At 36.6% G+C, this 13,161-nt stretch overlaps 1 protein-coding gene across 2 annotated transcripts in view; it reads left to right on the forward strand.

The window, feature by feature from the left end:
- The first annotated feature begins 853 nt into the window (after window positions 1-853).
- The window catches only part of COL25A1 (collagen type XXV alpha 1 chain), a 152,697-nt gene continuing 140,389 nt past the window's right edge, over window positions 854-13,161 (forward strand). Inside the window, exon 1 of one of the 2 annotated variants that reach the window (XM_026848061.1) lies at window positions 854-961. The gene's annotated coding sequence lies outside the window, so the exon portion shown is untranslated. The remainder of the gene's footprint in view (window positions 962-13,161) is intronic. The other variant, XM_026848062.1, reaches the window with a different exon arrangement.

Consider the following 13,161-nt stretch of genomic DNA (forward strand, 5'->3'; position numbering starts at 1 on the left):
CTATGTGCCTCATTATGAATGTCATCGACTTCAGCTCCCCATTTTTGTATAGGTCCATTTAAAAAAAAAAAAAAAAAGTCTCAGTTGTTGCAGTATTAACACAAACTTGAAATAGTTCCCAAACCTGAATAATTTTAAGAGGTATCTGACTTAAAATTCCAAGTTTCATACTTGAAATTTAAAAGACTTCATTTTGCTGACAGTCAGTAAGGGTTTAAGTTGCTACTAAGCATTTAAAAACATAATTTCTGTTCCTAATTCATTTATTTTCATAGACATAGTCTGACTAGGGGCAACTATTGTGAAATTAGTTATTGTTTTCACCTTGGAGACTGTGGTAATTGTTTTAATTTAAAATAGCAAATATCTGTATATTCCACATAGCACTGCATGGAATTAGTTGTATGGTATATTTTCAAAGGCTACTGCAGTGCTCTGTTTATTTTCCTTCTACATGACTACTGAGTGTCACGTGTCACAGTTAAAGGCTGGGGCTTTCAAATTTTTTTTTTATGATCTGTTATAACATTCTCAAATTTCTTCTTTGGCACCTCTGTTCTAGTGGTAGCCTATGTATGTAATACTTTACTGCTTAAGCACTAAAACTTTTGTTCTTTTAACCACATATTGCTCTTCAGTCTACATGGATAATTCTCTTAATCACAAAAGAAATTTCAGCGAGCATCAGAAGTAGCCAGTACCCTTTTAATTAGAGTTTATTTAAATTAAAGCATACAATTTTCATTGCCAAAGTTTCATTTCTTCACCATGTAGTACCTATTTCATATTTATGGGTTTGTAAAATCATCACCTACTGAATAATAATCAATATGCAAATTATAATTTGCCAGTAATGTACTCTGCATGTTTGTTATGTCATGTGTCATGATTGTGTTGTTAATGTGTGTCATACCATTTCATCTCATTCAACCAGGGTCTACCAGGGCGAAATGGCTATCCGGTAACTCATCATATATTTATGATAGTGTATATTACTTTAAAACTATATTGTTGTATTTTGATTTTCCTTTATTATTGTCAAAAATACTTTTTTTTTCCCTGTTTCTCCAATGTCTAGAAAATGTAGGACTTTTTTTAAAAACAAAATAAAACAAGCCTTTGAGAAGTTTTTGAAAAGAACCTGAGTATTTACAATGCATAAATGTAGTGCACTGATTGTTCGACATTGTACATATTTTGTGTTGTTTCTGCATTTTTGCCTAAAAAAATCAATTTTTTACTCTAATTTAAAAAAATTTTTAGCAAGATGATGCATTTCAATTTTCCATATTAGAAGGCTGTACAGTTGCCATATAGAACCTCTAAGTCCTTTCTTTTAATTCTGTCCTGTTTCTCTTGACTGCTTCATTTGATGCATTTTGAACAAAGTAAAATGCTATTACAGAGGTCCTAGCAGTTGGCTGCATTGTCTGTCACAGAGTAATTTTCTGATAATGGATGTGACTTATTTTTCTGTCAGTTTCATTCATATGTCTAGGATTTATTGCCTGAAAAAAAATATATGAAATAATGCATCATTCTAAAATCTATTAATAATATATTTCTTTCAAGTAGTCAGGAAAGCTGACTGCAGTGTACCACTGAAGCAAAGAAGTGTATGCCTACTGTCATGTGTGTATTAGAAACAAAGTGGATGCATTTCAGAGCGAATAGATACGTACAGCATGGTGACTATTAAAGTATGATAATGATCTTGCTTAAAGCACTCGATAATATAGCTTTGAGGGCCCTCCCATACAGATTTGCTTATGTATTTCAGACAAAAGATGCCTAATTTTTCAGTAAGTTTTAAAAATATTTCTGTTGGTAAATATAAATTACATACCTTGAACACCTTCAGGTAGAGGACAGTTTCACAGAATCATAGAATCTCAGAATGGTTTGGGTTGGTAAAGACCTTTATAGATCATCTAGTCCAACCCCTTGCCATGGGCAGGAACATCTTTCCCTAGACCAGGTTGTTCAAAGCCCCATCCAACCTGGCCTTGAACACCTCCAGGAATGGGGCATCCACAACATCTCTGGGCAACCTGTTCCAGTGTCTTACCACCCTCATCGTAAAAGTTTCTTCCTTATGTCTGATCTAAACCTATCTTCTTTTAGGTTAAAATCATTGCCCCTTGTCCTGTGACTACAGGCCTTGGTAAAAAAAAAATAAATAATCTCCACCTTTCTTATAAGCCCCCTTTTTATATTGAAAGGCCTCAATAAGGTCTCCCCAGAGCCTTCTCTTCTCAAGGCTGAACAACCCCAACTCTCCCAGACTGTCTCCATAGCAGAAATGCTCCAGCCCCTGATCATTTTTGTGGCCCTTCTCAGGACATGCTCTAACAGGTCCATGTCCTTGTTATACTGAGGCCCCAGAGCTGGACATAGTACTCCAGGTGGGGTCTCAGGAGAGCAGAGTAGAGGGAATCACCTCTCTTGACCTGCTGGTAACGCTTCTTTTTATGCGGCCCGTTCCAATGCTGTTCTGTGGGCATCTTCTGAGTTGCAGAGTTTTCTGAGAAATGTTAGCAATGAATCATCCGATGTCTGTCTTTACTGTTACAAGTAGTTGAAAGTCAGCTGGTGAGGAATCCATCATCAGTATCAAGAAACGCGCTTGGATACACTGAAATCATTATCAGCTTTCAGAGTGCACATTCCAGTTTCACTTGGAGTGCTTAATCTGTGTAGGTGAGTGCGCAAGTGTGTGGAGGAGAAGATGGAGTGAAAAGCTTGGTAAAAAACCTTTTTTGGTCAGCATCCATCTGTGACCTCTGTATACAAAGATTTGGATTTAAAAGTAAACCCACAGTGACAACAAACCAGCCCTTACACTCTTAGGTCATGACTTCTGTGTAGATTACATATCTTTGGTGTTCCTCATTCCAGTTAATGAGCTTAACACACAAGGTAAAGTTTATGTTGTGCAAAACACAAAAGCTTCATACATTTAACTTCTTGGCCTAAACTGTAAGTTGAGAAAATGAGCGAATGTATTAGTGATGGGCTCACCCATATTTTGAAGTCTTCATGGGGACAGTTTGAAAATACAGTTTTCTTTAGAGCCTGAAGGCCCAGTCCTTTGTCCTGGTCCAGAAGCTTTCTTGAAAAGATTTGTCATGGGATCTGAAGACAATAAAGGTTCTGGGAAGCCATGTTATTGAAATTGCTGCGTCTAATAATGGCATTGTTATGGGCAAACTTTAGTCTGAATGCATTTCTATGCAGGCACAGGCAAATATGTGCCTTCAGTAGTGCTTAGCACTGGTTGAGCACTTCTTCCTGCTTGAAAATGACTGGGAATAGAATTTGGCTTTGGTTCTTCAAAGTCACTGCTTGGCTGGCTGTTTCGATCTTTTCAGTTACAGCCATATCCTCTTGATTTGAATGGGAAATATGTAACAGCAAGTGCGTTACACTTTAAAAGTACTTATGCAGTCCTGTAGAACTTTATGAAAAGGCTATTAGTGTTTAAAGTTATTTCTCTAGAGTCCTATTTAACTCCTGTAGAAACATTATTGCTTTAATTTTTAGTGTCTTTTATAGGATATTCTGTGAAGATAGTGAGGTTTATCTGCCACATATAACGTAAAAAGCTCTCTGCTCAATAGGCCAAATCAAAACATTGCAATCTTACAAAAGCTAGTGGCTGTTTTCTCCAAGACTTAAGTTTTTGTTGTCTGTGTTCATTCTAATTTTAAAGGTGCCCTAGGAAATAATAATACCAGTAAAAATTCCCAGGAAGATACGGTATCAAAAGTCAAGAAAATAAGCTGGACTTACTGCTCATGAGTACTGCAGTTATTAAAGTTTTATAAGGCCATGATTAATTGGTTATTATGTAAGGCACCATGAATACTATAAAAAGTATACACTGGTACAGCTCCTTTTTTTCCTCACAGACAGTGACCAAATTCAGAGTTGTAACTCTTTCAGCTTAAGTTTAAAATTGAAATAGGCTATCGCATCTTCCTAAATAAACATTAGAGAATGAGAACACAAGCATTTGTTACAGGGGTTTTCTTATGACAATGTCACTTCAGAAATAATACTAGAACTTGGAAAATATAAAACCCAACAGAAAAACAACCACAAAAAACTTCAGCACCTTGTGAATGCAGTGAAAAGGCCACCTACACAAGCCATATAGTGCTCTGCAGGGGAAAAATAATCTTATAAGCTGGTTGAATGGGTAGAAGTTATTTACTGTTTTTCCCACCTCTTTTCTAAGTTGGGATACAGATCAAGCTCAGTATCCAAGAAAATCATCCTGGAAGTTGTTACATATATGATCGTGAAGTTGCACTATCTTCAGAATAAAGTGTCAGAACATGAAGAAGCCCATATAGCATTACTCTTAGAGGATGGGGGAAATTTCTCCTACATATTTCCATGATGTCAGTCTGCAGAGCACCTGATGCATTTGCAAGACTTTTAGGAGCTGTGGAGGGTTACGGCCGCTCCAGGTGACCATGTGCCTTGTTAAATCCCATTTCTCCTAACATCCTTGTTTCATCAAGAAATGTAGACAGATTCCTCTCTTGCAGAAAAGGATGTGTCTAACTTGGAGATTGTTCTCCTGTAAGTGCAAAATATCATCCCTTGCTCCAACCTGAAATGTAGGTCTTTGAAATTTCGCCTGTCATTTAATTTAAAATTTTCCTAGCTCTCAAAAGACTTATTTACCTCTGAAGGGTGAAGATAAACTGGCAAAGTTTAGGATTACAGATAGAGGATTTCAATTATTCTTTAGCCTGTTATAATTCCTTCTGTCTTAGAAAATATCTTTATCACACATGGTTTTTGCACACATAAAAATGGTCCCAATATATCGTAAGACAAGTTGTTACCCCAATTTGTAAAGAATCTCAGGTTTCTGTTAGAAGGCTCTGATTCCCCCTCACCTCTCTTTCTGTTCCTGTATTACTAAAGGCAAAGAGAATTCCATGTAGAACAGAGAAGGGCTGTGAGGGGTTTGAGTTTGAAGAAATAGGCCTGCTGTGGAAGAATATGAAAACTATTGTTGTGAGAAACAAGAAGGCGGCATTTTATTGAATCATAGAATCATTTAGGTTGGAAACAACCTGTAAGATTATAGAGTCTAACCATAACTGTCATCTCTATCAGATCATATATTCTCTTCCTGCAGTCTTCTGCTTCCTTTCTTTCCAAATTGATCCTATGGACACCAGCCTCTAATATGTGACCATGGCATATGTCTAAAGCAGGTCCAGCCAGTGACCTGAATTAAGCAGCTGTTTTGAAACATAACGGTGTATAATCACATATTCACAGTGTCATGATGCTTACATATACAGTGCAAATCGAGGCTGCAAAGACAATTTTAGTTCTGGTGTTACCTAACTTGTAAGAGCTCGACTCCACCACATAAATGGTGTTCTTACAAGGCCTTGTTGTTAGTTTGCTTGGGGGTTTTCTTCTTGTTGGGGGAAAGAGAAGGAGTGAAATGGATGTGCAGCATAACATAAGCCCGAGAAGGCAGAAATGCCATTTTATGGTGCTGTAGAGATCCATTATTGTCATGCTGTTTTGTTTTGTCTTTGGAGGTGCTTCATATTTCATCTTCTGCTGGGTCTCCAGTTAGAGACTGGGTCTGTATAGGCAAATGTGTAGTAAGTAGCAGTGTTTGTGTATGTATGTAAAATTAATCCCATTCAAATGTAAGTTTTTCAATCTCAGATATTATGGCAGCTCATTTACTGTAAAATGAACATAACTGGAATAATCAAAAGAGAATAAATGAGAAAAGATTTAGAATTTTTCATCTGTGACTAAGCACAGCCTATGGCAATACTGAGCATTACTGCAACAGCTGTGGTATTTCCAGTAGCTGGTCAGATCTTCCCTTTTTCACAGTTGTAGTCAAATATAAATGTCTAAGCTCAAGGAGTGGCTGTGTCAGTTCCTGACCTTACCCTGAGGATTTGGCTTGGTGATCCTGTAGATGTTTCCCACTCTACAGCATTTCTTTTTCTCAGCAGGTGTCTTCACAGACCACTTTTTATTTTTGGCATTTGACCAAAGTAACATCTTAAGCGTATACCAGCAAAACTTTTGCAATAAATTTCAGGTTTTGTAGTGAAATATTGATAACTATTTCAGGTTGGTTGGTTGTTTTGATTTTTTTTTTAAATACACAGAAAATTCAAAACATCTGGAATCTCAAAAGCCTCTTTGTACTGTGATTTTAATGTGTGTTTTCTCAGTTCTATATACTTTATCCTTGGTTTTAGTCCTGGCAGAGGTGATTGGCTTGGGAGAAATGAGGTTTTCAGTTGATCTATCTGCCTCAAACTACTTGCTTGATCTCAGGAAGAAGGGAGAATCCTCTGCTTTCTTTGAAGAGATATAGTTGTTCAGCATTTCATCACAAAAGTTTACTGGGTTTACAGATTTCTATATTTGCAACCATGTACTCCTTGCCCATTGTTCCAAAAAGTTACCAACTGATAGCAGTGGTTTAGATTCAACAGAAAATGAGTGACTACTCAGAATGAGTATAAATGAAGTCCTTAGACCTTTTTTGCTTATTTCATATAACTACTTTCCACATAATGCTAGGATACTGTAGGCTACTGTGAAGCAGTCTAGTTTAGATTCACAGCTGATGTCAGTTCAAAATTATACAACCCCATATATCTATCAAATAAATCCAGAATCATAGCTGATGGCAGATAGATAGGATAGGTGTCATTTAACAATTAAATGTTTTTTTTCAGTATTTTCCTCTGCAGCTTTAAAAATTACACTCTTTCATAATAAAGCATGTGTAGGTAGAGAAAAGTATTAAGCTGGTTTGTCATTTATTTGACAGCATACATAAATTTCTGGTCTCTCTAGGCTACTCCACTGAGTTCAACTTGGCAACTAAGCAGGTGGCATGAAGAAGGTTGAAGTTCTGATTTTCACATTTATGTTTTGGCAGGCATAATTAATGCTTGAACTGTACCTAAGATCATTTATACTTGCCTTTTGTTGGGCATGCCACTTGGAATTTCTCAGTCATTTCCTCACAATGCACGATGTGACTCTCTGGTGTAACAGAAATGGCTTTATTTATGAAACAAACTGCATTGGAGCAAAATTTTATGTTCCAAAGGAATTGTAATTCTAAGCCTCATTTCTCAGTTTGTGGTTGACCATTGCACATGGATGTAGAGTAACCAGTGATAGTTAAAAATGCTTCTTACAATTTGCCTGAACTGTCACTTTCTCACAACAAATTTTCAGATTTAAAGAAAATGTTAAATCACTTACAGTAGAAATCCTGCATTTAATTACTTTTTATATCTGTCACAAATGGGAAGGGAAATCTCAAATCATCCTATAAAAATTCTTAAGTCATCAATTCCTTCACCCTGAAGGAGGGTTGCAAACATGATGTGTCATTTTCTTTTACACTGGATTTTTCATTTGGACTTAGAATGTATCTGAAAGATAGGTAAAACTTTACTACCCATACAGCTCCCAGATTAATATTTTGATGTGGGAGTTTAAGTGCATTGTTAATCCTAGCTGAGGTCAAAGGGTATAAAATTTCATTGAATAAGTTGTTCTGAAATCAGTAGACTAGGTGGTTGGATTCTGTGATTTCAGAAAGTGCAGGGTAGAAGTGTTTTCTGGAAGGCTGTTTGCATGCCTGCTTACCCTGCAGTCAGCCTTCAGTTCCCATTTATGAGAGAGGTGATATGAGAAGGAGAACACCTGGAGCAGGCAGGCACCTGAACTGGTGGTTCTTATAAAGCTGAATGAGGAACTTTTTCCCTACTGGGAGTCAAAAAGTTCTTTCATATGCCTGTAGTGGGCCTCACACTGCTTAGCATCATCTGGTAATTATACCAGAAATTATTTGGCTAGTGTTCATCAATCTAATAAGGTTCTCCCCTCTATGTTTTTGGGTGTCTTTAATGCCAGAAGTTAGCAGGTAGAACGAAGCCTTAAAGTACATTTCCTCCATTCCTGGGGATCTTTGGGATGGGCACATTTAATGTGCATCTTGCATCAGAAGGAAAATACTAGTGTGGGCTGCCCTTGTTTTCTTTTTCTCAGCTACATGTGTGCATATCAAAATCAAGACTAGTTAAAGTAGTTTCTGAAAACAAACATACTTGTCTGGTAGGAAAGATTTATACAAGCAGTGTGGAATGTCAATTGGAAGTTTTTTTCGTGACTGTGTAGGATACAGATCATAAATCACCCTCACAAAATGGTTCTTTTCTCTACCCCCCCGCCCTTTGGCTTAAGGTAAAGCAATTAACATTTATTATTTTTGCTAATATTAGGATCTGCACAGTACTGATAATCTAACAGAGCACCATTGAGTTAAGAATTCTTTTTGGATTGTTTTGTACACATTCACAGTTGCTATTCTGAGTATAAATGAGAGGAATTTAACCCTTTGCTGCTTTGCCTCACAAAAGGAGCATGATGAAAAACAATCATGCGCATGAGCACTCATCAGTTGAAAGGAATATTAAGTTTTTAATGTAGAAATTAATTTCTTGCTGCCACGTGATATTCTAATCAAAATAAATTGCTGATTGCTTCTGCTTGGGAGGCTAGAATTCTTACCAGGTGAGGTAAAACCAGGAAAAATTTCAAAGTTGTTAAAAGTCACACTATTCTGTCTGTAAGTTCCCCATTTTACCAGATCAATTGCAACTAAGGTAGGCAAAGGTAAGGGTAGATTCTTCTAGTTTTGTTCATGCTGAACAGCATTTACTTAGAGAAGCAATCCCCCCAAAAGTACTACTTAGTATGAGAGGGCAAAGTGGAATTGGGACCTATGCGGAGAAAAAAATTAGGAGACAAATGGTGGGTGCTAAGGAAGTTCCTTATTTCTCAGTGTAAAGATTTTTGTGAAACAGAAGTTGTATCGCTGTACTGGACTTTAAGGCTTACATTCAAATTAAGATTTAAGTTCAGTAATTTTAGACATTTATATTCAGGTTTTGGCTTCCAGCAGTTTGAATGATCTTAGTTTGCCACTTGCACTTAGTTTCACAGAGTGGTGTTAACAATGGTACAGTTTTCTATAGGTGAGACTGAAGGTTGAAAGAAAGTGCTCCCAAAGCACCAAGAGTAACATACAGCAGTTCAGCATTTGCATTCCTAGTCATTGTGAAAGTGCAAGTGTAGGTTCCTTTTTTTTGATAGGAATACTCCTCCTGAGTGAGGCCTGTGGTTTTCATTCAGGTAGTCTGACTGATTAGCCAGTCTCTGAAGAGAAAATGACCTCAATGTTTCCACTTCCAGCTGTGAGGATCAATTATCCTATTTTTTTCCAATCCACTCTGCATATGAGAGGAGATCTCTCATTTTGGGTCTCTGCCCTTAGGGTATGTAAAGTGTAATCTGGTATTGCCATCACATAGAAATTGGTTCTCCCTAGATGGGAGTGCAAAGAAACACGTTCTTGTTCTTCATGCTGTCACCAACTTCTGAAAAAATCCTTTTATAATCTTGAAAACGTGTTATGTCAGAAGAAAGTCAGGAAAATGTTTTATTTGGATGTATTCATGTGTGGATCCACAAAACTTAAAAGAATAGTCTAGAGATTCTGAGAATGAATGAAGTAACAAGATTGGTAAATCCTTTAGGATTTTAAAAGCTGTTTCACTGAACTATATTGTGTCTTTGGATTAATCTCTTCAGCTCTGGTGAACTTCAATTTAACTTGAATAATTTGATTGAAATCAGACAGCAGGTGAGAGGAGTGTATGATTTGCTGGAGTATGGCTCAGAAAGGCGCATGTATGAGATATTTGGATTTGCAAGTTTTCTTGGCTGGAGGGGGTAGCCCATGTTCTATACTGTAGGTCTATCTGATTTCAGTAACTTGTTTCCTTGGTTTAACGTTTAGTTGGTTGAGTTTGCTTGTTTCTGTTTGTGCAGCAGTTGTCAAGGAAGAAGGAAAGACATCTTTCTGACTGTGCAATGAGATGCTGGCTCTACTTGGAGTTAAAAGGGGATTTCAGAATCAAAGCAGAAAAATCTCAGAATTTGTTTCTAGATAGGCAGGCTTCAAAAAATAGATATGAGTATGGAGAAATGTAGTAACTTTTCCTAAAGAGCTTGAGGGGGAAAACAGTCACCAGCTTAATAAGATGGTTTTGTAGAGATGAGCTGTTATTCTATGTAAAAAAAAAAAAAAGAAAGAAAGAAATTCTGCTTCTTTTCACATAAGTTTCAAAAATATATAAATGGAATTTGCCATAAAGGAATTATCAGGAGAAGTTGTTTATAAGTTGGGCCTGCATACATCCTTTCACGTACAAAAAAAGAATGGACTGCAGAAATAGTTTGAAGCAGTATTGCTGCTGAGGTTCAGAATTAAAATGACAATATTATTTCAGCATCATCTCAGTAACCACTGTCAAGGCAGTTACAAATTCCCTTTAGACATTCCATCTAGCTGGTAAAAATAGGACTCCAGGCTTTTCTCTTCATGGCTGCTTTATTGTATCGACTCATTCCTGACTGTTTCATTTCTTCTTCTGTCTTTTGCTCCATCTCCTTACCCAGCAATATGGTTTCCAGGTCCCTCAAATCTTTTGGCAGCCAATATGGTGTTGCATCTATGCTCTTTCAAGCATAACACTTTTGGATTTTTTTTTAATGTAAAACTCAGTATTTCCCCCCTCTTTTAACCCCTTTGATGTTTACTCTTGAGTGAAATACTGAAAAGGATAAAGTTCTTAAGTTTCCCAACAATCTCTTATAAAAATACCGGCACCAATAGAAAGGTTATCCTATCTCAAGCATTATGTCCTATCCAGACACTGTTCATTGTCATCTTCCAGGCACAAGTTACAGCTGAGCTTACAATATAAAGAACACACAACTTCTCTTGCTTCTCTTCCTCATCCCCTGCACTCCTGTGAGTGGGTCAACCTGCTACTTTCACCTTTGTCATGAACTTCAAAATGTTACACATCAGGTTTAAATTACAGTGTCCAGTGTTCCTGAAAGGTCATTAGGACTGAGGTTGATGGGGCGGGACATTAAGGCAATAAAACAGGTAGTGTTCAGCTCCCTAGTTAATATAACTAGTAAAAGCACAGACTTGCAAATAAAGATGCTGTATGTCTTGTCTGAGAACTTAATTTGATTTATAATGATTTTGTTTTCATAGTTACAGTAATAGATGTCCCTTCTGGAAACCAAATTTTGGTTCTGATCATAGCAAGACTTAGCTGAAAATTTTTTCTTCAAGGACTAGAAATAATCCATTATTAAAATACAAAATCTTTTATTGTTACATCCCTCTTTCCATGTTAGATTCGGGAAATAGAACAGGTGATGCATCATTAAAAACTTTATGGGGAAACATTTCAGGAAGAAAGCATGGAAAAGGTAGTGAAGCCCTGAATTCTGCTTTATTTCCTGGAATGGTATAATACTTCAAAGTGTGCTTCATATAATTTTTCCATAATGATTTTTGATTTTTGAGATTTTACTGTTTCCAAGTTATTTTGGAGGGAACAGAGCTGTGTGTAGCACCATCCACTTTTAACAATTTTTTTCGGTTATAGTGTGTTTCAGACAGTAGTATTGTCTTTAAACTAGTTACGTGTGTATTTGTGCCTTTTAAATCTGGTAGGTACATGACAGAGGTATCTTGATGGGCTTTCATGTGCAGAATTTTATATTCCAGTATTTGAGCACATATGGCAGCACATAGCTGAAAGCACCTGCTTTGGAGTTTAACTTTTAATGCAGTGCATCTGCACAAGTTTTTTTTCTTATGTTGTATCCCAGATGGAAATACTGCATCTATGGACTAGGACTAGGTATGAACATTAGCATTTTGGTTATCCTGAAAGTCTTCAGAAAAAAGCTTTCAGACAAAGCTTTCTACCACAGTCAAAAGAGATTGGGGTTTTTATCTGTTTGTAAACACTTCAGTACCTTGGCTTTTAGTTTTGTTCTCTTTTAAACCCTTTGTAACTGTGCTCTTTTCTTTTATGGAGATGTATCCACTCTGATCTCCTTTGCTGTAAAGGGAAGTATCTCTATGGCAGCTGTAATTTTTTGTTAATTCCCTTGGAGCCCCATTCAAAATATGTGTCTCTATAGGCAGATAAAAGGAGCGTGATGGTCAGATTCCTCTATCCTAATAGAGCAAAATTCAATTTATGTACCTGCTCCTCAGTTTTGCTAGTCTTCCAAAGCTGATGGTTCCACTGAGGGAAGGTCAAAAATTGGCCTCTCAAGGTTTGTCCTCTATGATACTGTTTTTACCAAAAGACTGTATTTTTATTTTCCTTTAATGGACCTCATTCCCCCTGAAGAAAGAAGATTTATAGAAACCAAAAAAAGAGATTGACTGAAAGAAGTGATATGGATTTTTCATTTTATTCTGTGAAGCCATCAAAACGCAGGTAACAAGGAAGATTGTTCTTTAGTAGGGCTTCAGTGAGCAAATGGATTCACTTCTATGGTGGTGTGAGGAGACAGATTCTTCAGAATTATTCTAGGAGAACAAAAATCTAATTCATCAAAGTCGTCATGCCACAGCTGTTACAACAATCTATCTCCCGCTGAATGCTAGCCAGCTAATTTTTGAGAAGTGACATTTTTCACAGTTTATTGTTTTCTCATCAACATGGCACCAACCACATCAAATATATTCACACAGTAATGTTGGCGTTGATGAATTATCCATGTGCTTTCTATTTATGGATACAGGAGTTTCAATTTCTTCAGAAGAAACAATAACTTTTAGGTAGAATGTAGGACATTTCTCTGGTCTGTGTGTATGTTCCCCATGTTCAAGTACTTGTTAAGTTATGCTGGAATTCAGTAGCATAATGAAGTATTTTTATGGAAACATGTAGTTCTGCAACCCCTCACAAGACTGTTTTTATGGATGGGTGAAACATGTAGGGGTAAGCACTTTAAGATCACAATTTCAATACAGTTCATTTTTTAACAGCGGTTTTTTTTTTTTTTTTTTTTTTTTTTTTTTTTTTTTTTTCTGAAGAAGTAGTATCTGAGTATCAGTTAGATATTCATATTCGGAGTTTTAGTCTACAGTAAACGATATTAGTGAGAGGTAAATAAACTGTTTAAAATCAACCAAAGCAAAACAGAGTCTGCATGACTCCATTCTTTTCTATAACTTGAACT

The sequence above is a fragment of the Athene cunicularia genome (assembly GCF_003259725.1).
Source record: "Athene cunicularia isolate RWA chromosome 4 unlocalized genomic scaffold, athCun1 chr4_part2, whole genome shotgun sequence".
NCBI lineage: Eukaryota > Metazoa > Chordata > Aves > Strigiformes > Strigidae > Athene > Athene cunicularia.